We start from the raw sequence: 15,405 nt of genomic DNA, 5'->3' as shown, positions 1-15,405 counted from the left end.
GGTTGATGGAACTAGAACTCAGCTCTCCTCTTCTACCATCGTAGCCTCTGTCCCACACTGCTGCCCGCTATACAAAAATACTGTCCACCCATACATAGAACATACCCCTAGGAAGAAACAGTCCATCCCCAAAAGAGTTTACATTCAAAGGAGACAAGACAAAGAAATGGAGGGAGGGGAAAGAGAGGAAGAAGTGACAGCCCCACGGTCACCGTGAAGGTCAGTGACAAAGCCAAGAGTAGAACCCACGTTTCCTGACTGCCACTGATCCACGCTATACAGACATAAAGTAACAGAGGGAAACAATACAATCTAGCAGTAACTGATCAATGCTACTAGCCCATCATCGCCCAGAGACGGAAATGCAGCTACGATTTGGTGCCATAAATCAATGTGTAAACAGGCAGCAGGCCGCCTGTGTGGTGTTGGGATGGAATCATCATAGAGGAGCTGCCATGTGGGACTCCTGATAAGTTTACACTGCTTTTCACAGGAAAGTGGGAATTAGGGTCAGCAGATGTCCTGGTTTGGGGGTCTTTTACCTATATAGTCTCCTATTGCCCCCTACCCTCTGTCTCGATTTTTCACATTTGTTGTCTGGTCACCCTAGTGGGAATCAGGCTATTTGGGCATTTGAGTTTCAGGGACAAGTTATGAGCCTGGTGTCTGTAGCAATAGGGGCAAAACATTGGTTAACGTTGTTGGATTTGGATTGTACTTTGTTCCATCCTTCTCACAGCATTTTAATAAGCCACATCAAGAGCCAAATCTTCAGATGGTGCAAACTGATGAAGCTCCATTGACTTTAAGGGAGCGATGCCAATTTACACTCCTGTGATAACACAGCAGAGTAGTGCTCTGTTTGTGAGCGGTGAGGAACACTAGCTACTCCAGTCAATAGTAGTGACCAATGCTGTGCACCTTTGATATTCACATCATGAGAGATTATGGAGAGGGGAATCAAGGTCACACTCTCTCTCAGTATAATCCTGACCATTGCCCTTGTCTTTCCCTCTACAGGCAGGACACGATAAACTAAGAAAGAAAATGTCCAACCAAACCAACATAACTGAGTTCCTTCTCCTGGGATTCTCTGATGTTTGGGAGCTGCAGATTTTGCACTTCTTGGTGTTTCTGGTGCTTTACCTAGAAGCCCTGACAGGGAATCTTCTTATCATCACAGCCATAACTCTTGATCACCACCTTCACAGCCCCATGTACTTCTTCCTGATGAATTTGTCCATTCTAGATCTCGGTACCATCTCTGTCACCATTCCCAAATCCATGGCCAATTCCCTTATGAACACCAGGTCCATTTCCTATTGTGGATGTTTTGCCCAAATCTTTTTCTTTGTTTTCTTTGCTCTTTCTGACTTCGCCTTACTCACCGTCATGGCATACGATCAAAAGTCGCCATCTGCAAACCACTGCACTATGAGGCTATAATGAACAGGAAAGCTTGTGTCCAAATGGCAGCCAGCGCCTGGATCAGTGTAATTGTCTATTCTTCATTGCACACCAGGAGCACATTTGCAATCTCCTTCTGTGGCGGCAATGAGGTGAATCAGTTCTTCTGTGAAATTCCCCAGCTACTCAAGCTCGCCTGCTCTGACACGTACCTTGGTGAAGTCGAGGTACTCATCTTCGGTGTATGTTTAGCCTTAAGCTGTTTTGTTTTTATAATTCTGTCTTACACTCAGATCTTCCAAACAGTGCTGAGAATCCCCACTGAGCAGGGTCGGCATAAAGCCCTATCCACTTGCCTCCCTCACCTCATTGTGGTCTCCTTGTTTCTTTCCACTGGCATCTTCGCTTACCTGAAACCCACCTCCAGTTCTCCATCAGGTCTGGATCTCATGGTGGCTGTTCTTTATTCCCTGCTGCCACAAGTGATGAATCCGATCATCTACAACATGAGGAACAAGGAAATCAAAGCTTCCCTGAGGAAACTCACTGGGTGGAGGTTATTCAGCAGGAATAAAAAGTCTATATTTCTCTTATGAACATGGTTTTTATCTGTGTTTATTCACACAAACAATCAATTGATGATACTTTGTTATTGTCCCCATAAGAATATTCTGTGTGATTTTTTTAAGTAAAATGCTGTATTTATAGTGGTAAATCCAGACTCGCGCCACTAAGTCAATGCAGTTATTCTAGGTTTATAACAGTGTAAGTAAGATTTCCATTAACACGTCTCCAGTCATAGGGAAGGAGGTGGGCGGTGAGGTGGTTAGTGAATTATCGATTGTCGTAATAAGCCATAAATCCAGTGTCTCTATTCAGTCCATGATTTTTGGCATCTAGCAACATTATGAATTTAAGCTCCCAGGCCCATCCCTTGAAGGTGTTGTGCAAGTTTCCTTTGAGAGAAGGACTGAGTGATCAGATATAGATTTTTTTTGCAGATATAGAATGATCACATTATGAAACGTGTTCACCCACAGGCAGTGGGGTGTTTTTCTCTTTTCTCATTTTCCTGTGTGAGTTCATTCAAGAGCGTAGTGATTGTTTGGTTTCACCCACATAATTGTTATTCGAGCATTTAGTGCACTGGATGAGGCACACCACATGTTGTGATAGGCATGTGTAGGACCCATGGATCTTGACAGGTGTTTTGTGAGGGGTGCTGATCATCATAGCAGTGGAGATATGTCTGCAGGTTTTATATCTGTTGTTCTGGCTGCGTTGGTGTGTCCTGTTCTGTGGGGAGCTTGCTTCAGAGGATGAGCTTGGAGCAGATGGAAGGTTGTCTGAGGGCCAGAAGAGGGAGTAATGGAAAGATTTCTTTCAGGACGTGGTCCCCATTGAGTATGGATTGTAATTGTTTGATTATATCCTGTGTTGTCAACAGGTCAATTCACCTTGAATGGTCCCTTGAAATATGTGTTAACTATTTACACTAAACAATCTGTTCCAATTTGTATTTAGCTGTAACACTCTGAGTACATTTCCTAGCCCTGAAGAAGAGCTCTGTGTAAGCTCAAAAGCTTCTCTCTCTCACCAACAGAAGTTGAGGAATAAAAGATCTTACCTCATTCACCTTGTCTCCCTAATATCCTGGGACCGACATGGCGACAACACCACTGCATAAATCAGTGTTGTGTTATTCTTGATGTTGTTGAAAGGCTTATTTACGAGGAAGGTTTTGCAATATTTCCTAAAGACAATCAGACTCTGGATAATGAAGCCAAATTCTGATCCCATTGAAGTAACTGGAATTTAGCCGCTCACTTCAAAGGAATCGTGATTTGGTCAGTGGCCAATACACCCAAGGATCCAAGAGTGGATCCAGGCAGCTTGGAGAAAATGAATGCAACAGAGATATAAGGGTGAGATTCTCATCTCAGCTAAACCAGAACAGATACAGAGTAGCTTCACTGACACCACCAGTTTAATACTGGCAAGGTCTTGGACCAAAGACTCGGGACTAAGTTCAGTAGTAACAAACTCTAGTGCAAATTATTTGTCAGGGGTCATTTTGATATAATATTGGTGTGAATGGGAAAATACCATCACATGCACCGATCTGGTATTCCATATGCCATCCAGTGTAAATCTAGTCACATCCAAACTGAGAAAGGATCTAGGAAGTTGGCCTTTTTTTAGTATAAGAACACTATCTTTGTGCATGGTTGTGTACACTGCATATATGAAAGACAAAGGCAGAGTCTGAAATTAGCTAGACAGAGAGAGAGGACCATTCTTTGTCTTAACACACAGCCTAATTGTGTCATAATGACAGATTTCCATTTGATTGTGAATTGTTAGCTAGCTAGCTAGCTAGATAATGAATAGTTTATGCAAATTATTGAGACTCACTTCCTATCCAAGACTATGCCCAGATCATGATTTTCTTATAAAAATTAATTATTCAACATTATTTGCCAAAGAATTTCTCTCACAATACTTTACTCCACAGCTCAGCTACAAACAGTTCATCCTAAATACCTGGTGTTTGAACTTTAAGCTGTTTCAGCTGGATACATTTTTAATATGATCTGTTTCCCTTCCCTGAGTGGATCAGGTCATAGAATCATAGAATATCAGGGTTGGAAGGGACCTCAAGAGGCCATCTAGTCCAACTCCCTGCTCAAAGCAGGACCAATCCCCAACTAAATCGTCCCAGCCAGGGCTTTGTCAAGCCTGACCTTAATAACCTCTAAGGAAGGAGATTCCACCACCTCCCTAGGTAACCCATTTCAGTGCTTCACCACCCTTCTAGTGAAAAAGTTTTTCCTAATATCCAACCTAAATCTCCCCCACTGCAACTTGAGACCATTACTCCTTGTTCTTTCATCTGTTACCACTGAGAACAGTCCATTCTCTATGGAACCCCCTTTCAGGTAGTTGAAAGCAGCTCTCAAATCCCCCCTCATTCTTCTCTTCTGAAGACTAAACAATCCCAGTTCCTTTAGCCTCTCCTCATAAGTCATGTGCTCCAGCCATCTATCAATGTGATATATGCCATCATGTGCTAGCAATGCCCCTCTGCCATGTACACTGGCCAAACCTGACAGTCTACTCAAAGAATAAATGGACACAAATCTGACATGAGGAATCATAACATTCAAAAACCAGTAGGAGAGCACTTCAACCTCTCTGGTCACTCAGTAACAGACTCAAAGGTGGCAATTTTGCAACAGAAAAGCTTCAAAAACAGACTCCTACAAGAAACTGCTGAACTTGAATTAATATTCAAACTAGATACCATCAACTATATTTAAACAGAGACTGGGAATGGCTGAGCCATTACACACATTGAATCTATTTTCCTATGTTAAGTATCCTCACACCTTCTTGTCAAACTGTCTCAAATGGGCTCTCGATTATCCCTACAATTTTTTTTCTCCTGTTGATAATAGCCCATCTTAATTAATTAGCCTTTTAGAGTGGGTAGGGCAACTGCCACCTTTTCATGTTCTCTGTATGTATCTAGTTAGTCTCTAAGGCCTGGGCTGCACTAGCAGGTAGGTTCGAACTAAGATACACAACTTCAGCTACACTATAAATGTAGCTGAAGTCAAAGTATCTTAGTTTGACTTACCTGGCCGTTCTCACACTGGTAAGTCGACTTCTGCGGCTCCCCCACCGACTCTGCTTACTCCTCCTGCCAAGGTGGAGTACAGGCATTGATTCAGGGATCGATTTATCATGTCCAGACTAGATGCAATAAATCCTTCTTGTGGTGTAGGGCCCAAAACTGGACAGAGTACTCCAGATGAGGTCTCACCAATGCTGAATAGAGGGGAACAATCACCTCCCTCAATTTGCTGACTATGCTCCTACTTCTATAAAAATAATGTGTTATAAGTGGGATTTGAACCCAGGTTTCCATAGAAAGAACAGAACAGAAAATTGGTAGAAAGACCAAGTCTTAGACCACTCTGCCATCAACCATATTAGGCAGGGGCTTTAAAAGGAAGGGACAAATCCTCAGCTGGTGTAAATTGTTATATCTCCATTGAAGTCAACAGAGCTCTGAGAATTTGCACAACCTGAGGATCTATTCAGAACACTCATGGTTGTGAATTCGAAACTCCCCTCCACTGAATATTCTGCACTAAGGCCCTGATCCAGCAAACCACTTCAGGGCATGCTTAACTTTAAATACATGTGTAGTCCCATTGAAAACTGGAAGTTAATCTCATCCTTAAGTGTTTTGTTGGATTAGGGATAGGGCCAAATGGTATTAGACTTGCCACTGCCTCAATTTCTCCCCTTTTCCAATTAAATAAACTGCTACAATTGGTGCATTTAAATTTCTCTCTGCTTCTGGGATCTGTTTATTGACATAAAATACAAGTTTATCTCAAAGCCAGCCTCTCAAGGCTGCTTTCTCCAGGCTCACCAGACCATTACACTCCTCCTGGGCTCCCTTTGCGGGTTCTGTTCCTGCCCTGCAGTACAGGTCACTCCAGTCAATCCTCCCCTCTGAAGAGCTTCTTCCCAAGTCCTTTATGACCCTTGGTCCCCTCTGGGTCCCCTTCAGGAGACTCCCTGTGCCCTGAAATTCTTCTAGTCTTTACCCTTGGATTACAGCATCAGGTCCAGCTCTCTCTGCTCCTCAGGCCCATTCGACACTCTGGGCTTCTCCAGAGAGACCTCCTCTGAGTCTGTCCTACCCACTGGTCCCCCTTGCTCTGATGGATCAGGATCCCTCCTGTGATTCCTGGTCACCTGACCCAGCCACAGCCCCAAACTCAAACCTGCCACCTGAGATTGAACAACAGGGCAAAAGTGTGGATGAGCAGAGAGAGACAAACACTGACAAGGACTTGCTTCTGAGAAAGGATGTAGTCCCACTGTCCACATCATCAATGCTATGGGGTATTATCAGGAGGGGCTCCCTGTCAATAAATAACTACAGAGTCATTGGAGCAGGGGACTGGACCCTGGGTTTGCCACCTCTCAGAAGATTGCACTAACCACCAGGCTAGAAAGTCACTCTGATGCTTGCTTTCTCTCTGTCCCAATGACATCTTTATCCAAGATGGAACAGATCAAATTGAGGGCATCCATATCAGAATATCCAACAGTGCAGTGGTTAGAGGGCTCACCTAAGAGATGTGAGATCCCTCTTCAAGTCCCTTTTCCTCATCTGGCAGAGCAGGGATTTGAACCAGGGCTCTCCCACATACCAGCTGAATATCCTAGCCATGGGTCTGACAGTTATGAGCTAGAGGCTCAGCCACATTGCAAAAAAATACCATATGTGCCCGACCCTTGGATCACAAGCCAAGATGAATGCCTTCCTCCAGCCTGGACTGAAGCACCTAATACTACAACAGGGGTAGGGCTTAGCACAAACCCTAAGGGGAGGGATAGCTCAATGATTTGAGCATTTTTCCTGCTAAACCCAGGGTTCAGTCCTTGAGGGGGCCATTTATAGAGATCTGGGGCAAAAATTGGGGATTGGTCCTGCTTTGGGTAGGAGGTTGAACTAGATGAATAGGAGTTTGGGGGTTTGAAAGTGTAGGGCTGTTCCCATCTCATCTGAGACAGGGACCTTCTCACCTCTAGCTCATACAGATCAATTTGCTTCCAGCTGGGTATCAGTTAAAGGTTATTCCATTCACTGGATATCTGATAGTCCATTGTAGCTGGGCACCTTTGAAAATTAAGCACTCTTGAAAATGCCAGCTGAAGGCTTTGGTAAGTGGAAATTTACCCAGCCTCAACTTTTACAGTTGGCCTATCTTTTATCATTGGCCAAACAAAAACAACAGAAAGAATCAGGCCTGAGCTTTGGAGTGTTCAACGCCGGGCCTTGCATTCATCGCTGTGCGCACAGGGACCATTCACCCCTCAAGTCCACTAGTGGCAATAATGGCAAAAGCATCTAAGCTGTATGAACTGGATTGGTGATCTGTGTACAGTTCATAAGAATGGTCAGGGCCGGTTTTAGCCAATGCGGGGCCCGATTCATGGGGCATGTACTCTCCCTGCTGCACTTCGGATTTCCGCGCTCTGGCGGTGGAAACGGGGCTGCAGAGCTCCAGACACGGGAGCGGGGCAGCCGCACTTGCTACTCTCGGGCCAGGGAAACAGGACCGCGGGGTTGCAGAGCTCCAGTCGGGGTAGCAGGGCTGCGGGGAAGTGGGGCTCCGGCTGAGAGAGTGGGGTTGCGGGGCTCTGGCTGGGGTAGCGAAGCCACTGGACATGCTGTGCTACGGCAGGGGGAGTGAGACTGTGGAGCTCTGGCTAGAAGAGTGGGTTTGTGGGGCTCTGGTCAGGGTAGCGGGGCCGCGGGACCTGCCATGTTGCAATCGGGGTAGCAGAACCACGGAGTTGTGGGGCTCTGGCTGGGGTAGCAGGGCTGCGGGATTGTGGGGCTCTGGCCGGGGGAATGAGACCGCGGGGTTGTGGGGCTCAGGCTGAGAGAGTGGGGCTGCAGGGCTCTGGCCGGGGGACTGGGGCTGCAGGGCTCCGGCAGGGGAGCAGGGCCAAAAGGCAAAAGCTGACATTAACATTGTTTCAATCTGTGTCGGGAGCAGCTCCCAGCCCCAGCACGCCAAGCCTGTGCTTGGAGCAGCAAGCCACGGGGGAGCGCTCTGCCAATTGCAGGGAGGGTGGCAGGCAGGCTGCCTGCGGTGGCTTGCCTGCAAGGGTCTGATGGTCCCACGGCTCCGGTGGACCTCCCACAGGCACGGCTTTGGTGGAGTGGGCATGCCGCTGTGCTTGGGGCAGCAAAATGTGTAGAGCTGCCCCTGGTTTGTGTATTATTTGACATTGTGTATTCATTGTCACCATAGAAGGGAAGGGCTCTGCATAGACGGAAATTTGCCTGAGCATCAGTAGAAAATGTTAACTAAAATTTACTTTAAAAATTAAACCTGGCGCTTTGCCATCTTTTGTCATCATTTTTATTTCTTAGCTTTCAGCTATTTAAGTGAACTCTAAAACTTTCATACTGACTGTTTACTATCTGACATTGTATCTCTCTAATCTCCTTCATAACCATCATTGTCTTTTTTCCATTTTAACACTATCCCATAGTATCAGAGACAGTGAGAAAAATAGCAAATAAAGGTCCATGACTCTCTTTCTATCTCTATAGAGAATGATAGATATACATGCATCTGTCTCACACAGAGACATGTGATGTATTCCCCAATGGTCATACTGGGTCAGATCAATGGTCCATCTTTCCCAGTATCTTTTGTTTGTGTAAAACCTTCTGCCTATTAATTTCATTGAGTGACCCCCTGTAGGAATGACCCCGGGCCCACAGGCCTGGGTGCCCCTTTAATTGGGGCATTTTGTTCTTGCTTGCAAGCTGGGCACACCCGCTTTGCTTATCGCAGGAACTTGGCCTTCCTCCATCCTCACCCCCGCTTACTTTCACACCAGTCGGGTTGCACTGGCAGTTGCTTTTGTTTTTTAGCTTGCCATCCCTTCTGCAGTTTTACATGAACTTACTGCTGTTTGCAGCTGGGCGATGTTGTAGTTGCTTGCTTCTTGAGCTCCAGTTGGATTTGGAAGATTTTTGTAGGGGATATTGATTGTTGCTGCATGCTTTGACGCATGTGGTATTATAGATAATAAAAGAGGAGGTAAGAGCTCGAAACAGCTTTTGCACTCTCGGATTTCTACAATTGGTGTCAAGTTTTTCCATGGTGTCAACCCCCTCGGTCCTTCTATGTGTAAGGAGTAAATAACATTCGACTTATCACTTTTTCTTCACACCATACATGATTTTTATAGACCTCTTTATATTCTCCTTTGTCGTCTTTTCTAGTTTGATAGGTTTAAAAGTAGTACTTTTAAATCTCTCATCATATGGAACTTTTCATATCCCTATACTTTTATTTATGCCTTTCTCTGTACTTTTTCAAACTCTAATATATCTTTTTTGAGATGGGGTGACCAGAACTGCATGCAGTATTCAAGGTGCAGGCAGGCGTACCATGGATTTATACAGAAGCATTATGATATTTTCTATCTTATTATCTATCCCTTTTCTAATAGTTCCTAACATTCTGTTAGCTTTTTTGACTTCCGCTGAACATTGAGCAGATGTTTTCAGAACAATATCTACAATGACTCCACTTTCTTGAGTGGTAACAGCTAATTTAGACCCCATAATATTGTATGTATAGTTGGGATTATGTTTTCCAGTGCGCATTACTTTGCATTTATCAATACTAAATTTCATCTGCTGTTTTGTTGCCCAGACACCCAATTTTGTGAGATCCCTTTGTAACTCCTCGCAGTCAGCTTTGGACTTAACTATCTTGAGTAAATATGTATCATCTGCAAACTTTGCCATGCCGGTGTTTACCCCTTTTTACGGGTCATTTATGAATATGTTGAACAGCACTGGTCCCAGTACAGATCCTTGGGGGATCCCACTATTTATCACTTTCCAGTAGGAAAACTGACCATTTATTCGTACTCTTTGTTTACTATCTTTCAACCAGTTACTGATCCATGAGAGGACTTTCCCTCTTATCCCACGACTGCTTATTTTGCTTAACAGCCTTTGGTGAGGGACCTTGTCAAGGCTTTCTGAAAGTCCAAGTACACTATGTTGAGTGTATCACCCTTGTCCTCATGTTTGTTGACACCATCAAAGAATTATAATAGATTGGTGAGGCATGAGTTCTCTTTACGAAAGCCATGTTGACACTTCCTCCAACATATTGTGTTCATCTATGTGCCTGATAATTCTATTCTTTACTGTAGTTTCAACCAATTTCCTGGTATTGAAGTTATGCTTACTGGCCTGTAATTGCCATGATTGCCTCTGGAGACTTTTTAAAAAAATCAGTGTTACTTTAACTATCCTCCTGTCATCTGATCCAGAGGCTGATTTAAGCAATAGGGTACATACCTCAGTTAGTAATTCTACAATTTCATATTTGAGTTCATTCAGAACTCTTGGGTGAATACCGTCTGGTCCTGGTGACTTATTACTGTTTAATTTACAAGTTTGTTCCAAAACCTCCTCTATTGACACCACATTCTGGGATAGTTCCTCAGATTTGTCACCTAAAAAGAATGGTTCAGGTGTGGGGATCTCCCTCACATTCTCTGAAGTGAAGACTGATGGAAAGAATTCATTTAGATTCTCTGAAATGGCCTTGTCTTCCTTGTGTGCTCCTTTAGCACCTCAATCATCCAGTTGGTCCACTGACTGTTTGACACGCTTCCTGCTTCTATTGTTATTAATTATTATTATTATTATTTTGCTGTTAATTTTTGTTTCTTTTGCAAGTTCTTCAAAATCTCAACTTAGGCAAAGCAACAGAGCTCCTTAGCACTATGCCAATTTACACAAACTGGGGATCAGATCCCACCGACTTCAATAAAATTAGGGCCGTTATATACTAATGTCATGAATCATTGCACCTGCTGCTTGCTGAGCTGTTGTCTGAGGTAAGAAAAAAATGGAACTGCTGAAAAAGAAAGAGAGAAAGAAATTGGGCCATTCGTCCCAATAGAAGAGGAAAACTAGATACAGAAAATCTTAGCAACACTGAATTCCTCCAAGTTCTATCTCGAGGATTGAATGAATCAATCCTTAACCATTAAAATTTATATTTCTATTTAACCTCAAAGGCAAAGAATTAAGGACGTGCAGAAGAGTTAGGAACTTGTGACTTGTCTTCAGTTCAGATTCACAGGCACAGAATATGGATTTGAAACTGTAATGGGACAGATCCCCAGCTGATGTAAATTGACATGGCTCCATTGGAGAGAGTGGGCCAGATCCCAGCCCGTGTAAATCAGCATAACTCAACTGAACGTATGGAAACGACTGTGGGCTAATACAATGATGGGTGCATGACAGATAGATAGACTAAACAATACTGATGGTTGAGAATTGAAGGAATCACATGCTGAGACAAACAAAGACCAGCATAGTAAATTTTCATCTCAATTAAATATATTTTTGGGGATTAATATACAGGGGAAATTTAAGAACGTAAATGTGAAATTACAATCTGACCTATTTTTGACTTTTAATATCAATGTAATGAAATATCTACTGCTGGTCAGAATTTTTATTCCCTTCTGCAAAATTTTGAATTTTCACTGAAACCCCAAAGTATGAGTTTTATTTATGCATTTATTTTTTACTTTTTGTCTGTCAAAAAATTCAGCTGAAAAATGCACATTTTAAGATTAAAACCATTTTTTTTAGTTTTCAGTTTTCAAAGAATAATCAATATCTCCATGAAAATATTCTGAGAAAAAATTGTTTAGCTGAAAACTGAATTTTCCATAAAACAAACAAAATATATCAACACACAGCTTAACAAAGAGAAGGTTCACAGCACCTACCTAGTGTGATGGGGCAAGGCCAGATGGCTACAGTAAAGTACTGAGAAACAGGTATGTTAGCCTATTGGCATCCCAGGGGTGGGCGGGCGAAGCCCACCCACTTCTAAAGCCTCCCCTCAGGCCAAGGGGAGAGGGTCCACAGGTCTTGACACCACAATATTACGTGGGACAACTAATGAACAAAAAAACAGGATCAGGAGTGAGGTCGAGGGCTAGAATAGGGAACCAGATGGGGGACACGGCAGGAACCCCGGACAGCCACTGCCCTCAAAGGCGTCAAGGGAGGCAGTGGATTGCCTGCCAGAGGAAACTCCGCTGGGATGCATGTGAACGACGCAGGAACGGAATAGGCACTCATAGTGGAAGGAAATCCCGTCGGTAACCTCTCTCCCTGGTGTTGTGATGGGCTAGGTTTGGCCGAGAGCCAGAGGAGGTGGGTAGGAGGAATCCGCAGACTTCGTAGGGCCACGGGACGGGGAGTGATAGTCAGAGAAGAGTAGAGGGAAAACGTGGGGCAACAGAGACAAAAGATATTGAGGAGGAAGCCGGAAATGGGGCTGCAACCTGGCGCCATCCATACGTTAAACGCTGCGCCAAGGTTTCCTTTCTCGCCACGAAAGGGCAGGCTGTCAGGGACGGCGTGGAACCGCTGCCAAGTACACACCGTTGCTCACCGCCCATTGAAGGAGTTCCGCCAAACTGCATCCCAGGGGACGCGGCCAGGCAGGAGTTACAGTATGGCCACGCGGGTGGTACTTTCTGTAGGATGGGATGGCAGAGGTCCCGCCTCATTTGGTATGCAGGCGTGGGACGCAGAGTGGTAGGGTTAGTGAGGAGTGTGAGCAAGATGCCGCTGTACGATGTTGTGTCCGTTGGCGCAGGTCTGGACAGAACCGGCATGCACAATCGTGCAGCTGAGTTGCTGAGCAAGGGTGGGGGGTCGATTGGGTACACGGGGCAGGCCTATTAAATGTCCATGGGGCCGCAGGGGTGGGAGGTGGGCGCCCGGGCGCTGCCTACTCGTAGGACCGGCGATGGTCGAAGTAGCCCGAACAGCAAGGCAGGCACCAAGCGGACCCTTCAACTCCTGAAGTCTCGCGCCTGCTGGTATGAGGTTCTGAGAAGGCCCATGCGCAGGCAGCGAGCGTCAGCGGGATCCAGCCAATTCTCCCTGGTACATAGTACCAGGAGGTCTCCGACCACTGGGTGAACTCCGCCAGGCCAGACCTCCAGCGCACCGGGGGGGACTACCGCCACCTGTACAACGAAGCTGGGGGTTGTGTGGGGGCTCCCGCGGAGGAAGGTCGGCCCCCCGGTGGCCGCCAACGGCCGGTCCGAAAGAAAGGCTTTCACAGTGTCGAGAGGAAGGTGTTGCGTTAGACAGAACCGACAGCCCGGAGAAAAGGTCTCTCGGGAGCCTCTCGGATGGAGGTAAAGAGCTTGACCCGTCGTATGCGGCGAGCCTCCGGAGCAGCGGGGAGGAGCGCGTGCGCCAGACGTCACGCTCCACGCCCGCCGTACCACGCACCATACCAGGAGCCTCTGCAGGGCCTGGGGACGAAGACCAACGGAGGACCTGAAGTGCGAGGCACTTCAGGCCGTCTGCCTCCTTCTCCAGGGGCAGGTGCGAGACCCCTGGCGGACCCAGTTGCGTGCCCTGCCAAAAGAACCTCCAGAATCATCGTCCGGAGGTTCGGTCAGAAATCGGGCGGGAGAAGGTGTTGAGCGTACCGAGCTGATGGACGGACATTGATACGCACCGTGCCCTCCCCGCGAAGGAGAGGCACCGAGTAGCCCATCCTTTCCGCAGCGGCCCCGCCACCTGCCCTTCAAACCGTGCCAGTTTGTCGACGGAGTCGGCGATGCCGTTGCAGAGAGAGTAAACGCCGGAATGCAAGCAGCGGACCCCCGCTCCACCCGGAGGCCTGAAGCGCGGGTGAGGGGGAGCTCGGCCTGGCCACCCGTCCAACGACACCCAGGCCAGAGCTCTTGACCCAGTTAACCCGGGCGGAGGAGGCCGACAGGACAGCCTGGCACAGCTTCACCCGCGCAAGTCGCCGGGTCCTGGACACGAGAGCACATCGTCAGCGTACGCCGCCAGGACCAGCGCAGCTCCGGCTTCCCGAAGCAGCAACCCCGTCAATCTCTCGGGAGGAGCAGAGACAGGGCTCGCACTCGCCAGGGCGTACAGCTGCCTCGAGAGGGTGGCGTACTCCTGAGCCGCGCTCTCCCTCCGACGGCTGCGGCCGTGGTCAGGTCAGTTTGAACGCCTGAGCCAGACCACTCCGCAAAGCGTCTTACAGCACCTTGGAGGCAGAAACCCACCAGCCGGGGCGGTCCGACAGTCCCGAACGCTCGCGGTTCAGGAAATACCGCGTGATCCCATCCTGGTCGTGCGCGTTCTCCCCTCTGATCCAGGGAGCAAGAGGCTGGTTTGTGCGACGACGACCATCCCTACACCCTAATTCCAGACGGTCCCGGCCAGATACAGTTTATCATAAGATCAGTGCGGCCGGGACGGTATGTTTGGGTTTTTGGCATGACGTACGCGTCCGCCGGACCGACCTGGACGTAGCGGCAGATGGCTTTGCCAAATGATTTTGTTTCCCGATGTGTAGGAGCCGAGGTGGACGGCCATTCGTAAGTTCGCGGGGTCCCCCGCTTCTGGCAATAAGGGCGAGGCACAGCTCAGCCTGCTACTGGAGTGTGGACCCGCTCTGGCACAAGACCTCGCGCCCAGCGTGTTGATCAGGTCTGGGCAAGAACCGCCCAGAACCACGCCGACTGAACTTCCACGGTCAAGCCCGTCCTGTATGACCGCGAGATTTATGGGTGGGCATGCGAGAGGCTCTGAGACCTGGCCGAGTGAGAGGCAGCTCTACTAGTCCCGGTCGCGGTGGGGACCGTCGGGAGGCCCGTCCCAGGTACTTGCAAGTGCTTAGGTCGCGGTCAGGACTCCGGGGGATAGAAAAGGGCCGCGTCACGGCCTGGCCCTCCGCAAGCTCCGCGGGTCGGTGAGGGGGGGCCGTCCTCGGCCAGGAGGCAAACCCGCGCTTTGGGGTGTACGTGTTTTCTGGCCTTCTCTCTTTTCTCCTGGCGAGTTTTGAAAAGTCCGGAGCCTTCGCGCCTCTAGGTTGGCTTTCTCCTCGTCCTGAGAGGCGGTACTGCAGGAAACATTCTAACAATGCACCCTGAGGCCGTTGGTTCTTCGGTCGTCGGGCTCTTCCGTTTCTTCCGTGCCGTCCGCAGAGGATTAGCTATCTCTGGGTGTGTGCTCTAAGCGGCGCCCAGTCGCCTTTTTCCAGCTCCTATTCCCTCTTCGCTCTCGGCTGTCTTGGCCGATCCTCCGCGCTTTGGCGGCGCCGGAAAATTTTGTCGCCAGAGACGTCCGTATTGCGGCACTACTTTCCCAGATCACACCGAGCCGCTGGCGAGGAAAGGCGCTGTCTCTGCGGCCTTTCGCAGCGCCAGCCTGAACTCCGGTGTTCATCGACGGGAGCCCGCGCGCCGGATTCTTCCAGAATATATTTTTATTTAGGCGATCAGGGCCGCCCCCCGGCCGCTTTCCGCGCCCCAGGACGGAGAGGCCTTATGCTCATAATCTCTTCCCTTTTT

The 15,405-nt window shown here is 47.7% G+C and overlaps 2 pseudogenes; one reads left to right on the top strand and one right to left on the bottom strand.

The window, feature by feature from the left end:
* LOC116826121 (olfactory receptor 5B21-like) overlaps nucleotides 1-15,405 on the bottom strand; it is a 97,369-nt pseudogene that overhangs the window by 81,016 nt on the left and 948 nt on the right.
* On the top strand, nucleotides 1,048-2,003 carry LOC116828577 (olfactory receptor 14A16-like; annotated as a pseudogene).

This window comes from Chelonoidis abingdonii, chromosome 25 (assembly GCF_003597395.2).
Source record: "Chelonoidis abingdonii isolate Lonesome George chromosome 25, CheloAbing_2.0, whole genome shotgun sequence".
Taxonomy (NCBI): Eukaryota; Metazoa; Chordata; order Testudines; family Testudinidae; genus Chelonoidis; species Chelonoidis abingdonii.
This window is presented reverse-complemented; position numbering and strand designations above follow the sequence as displayed.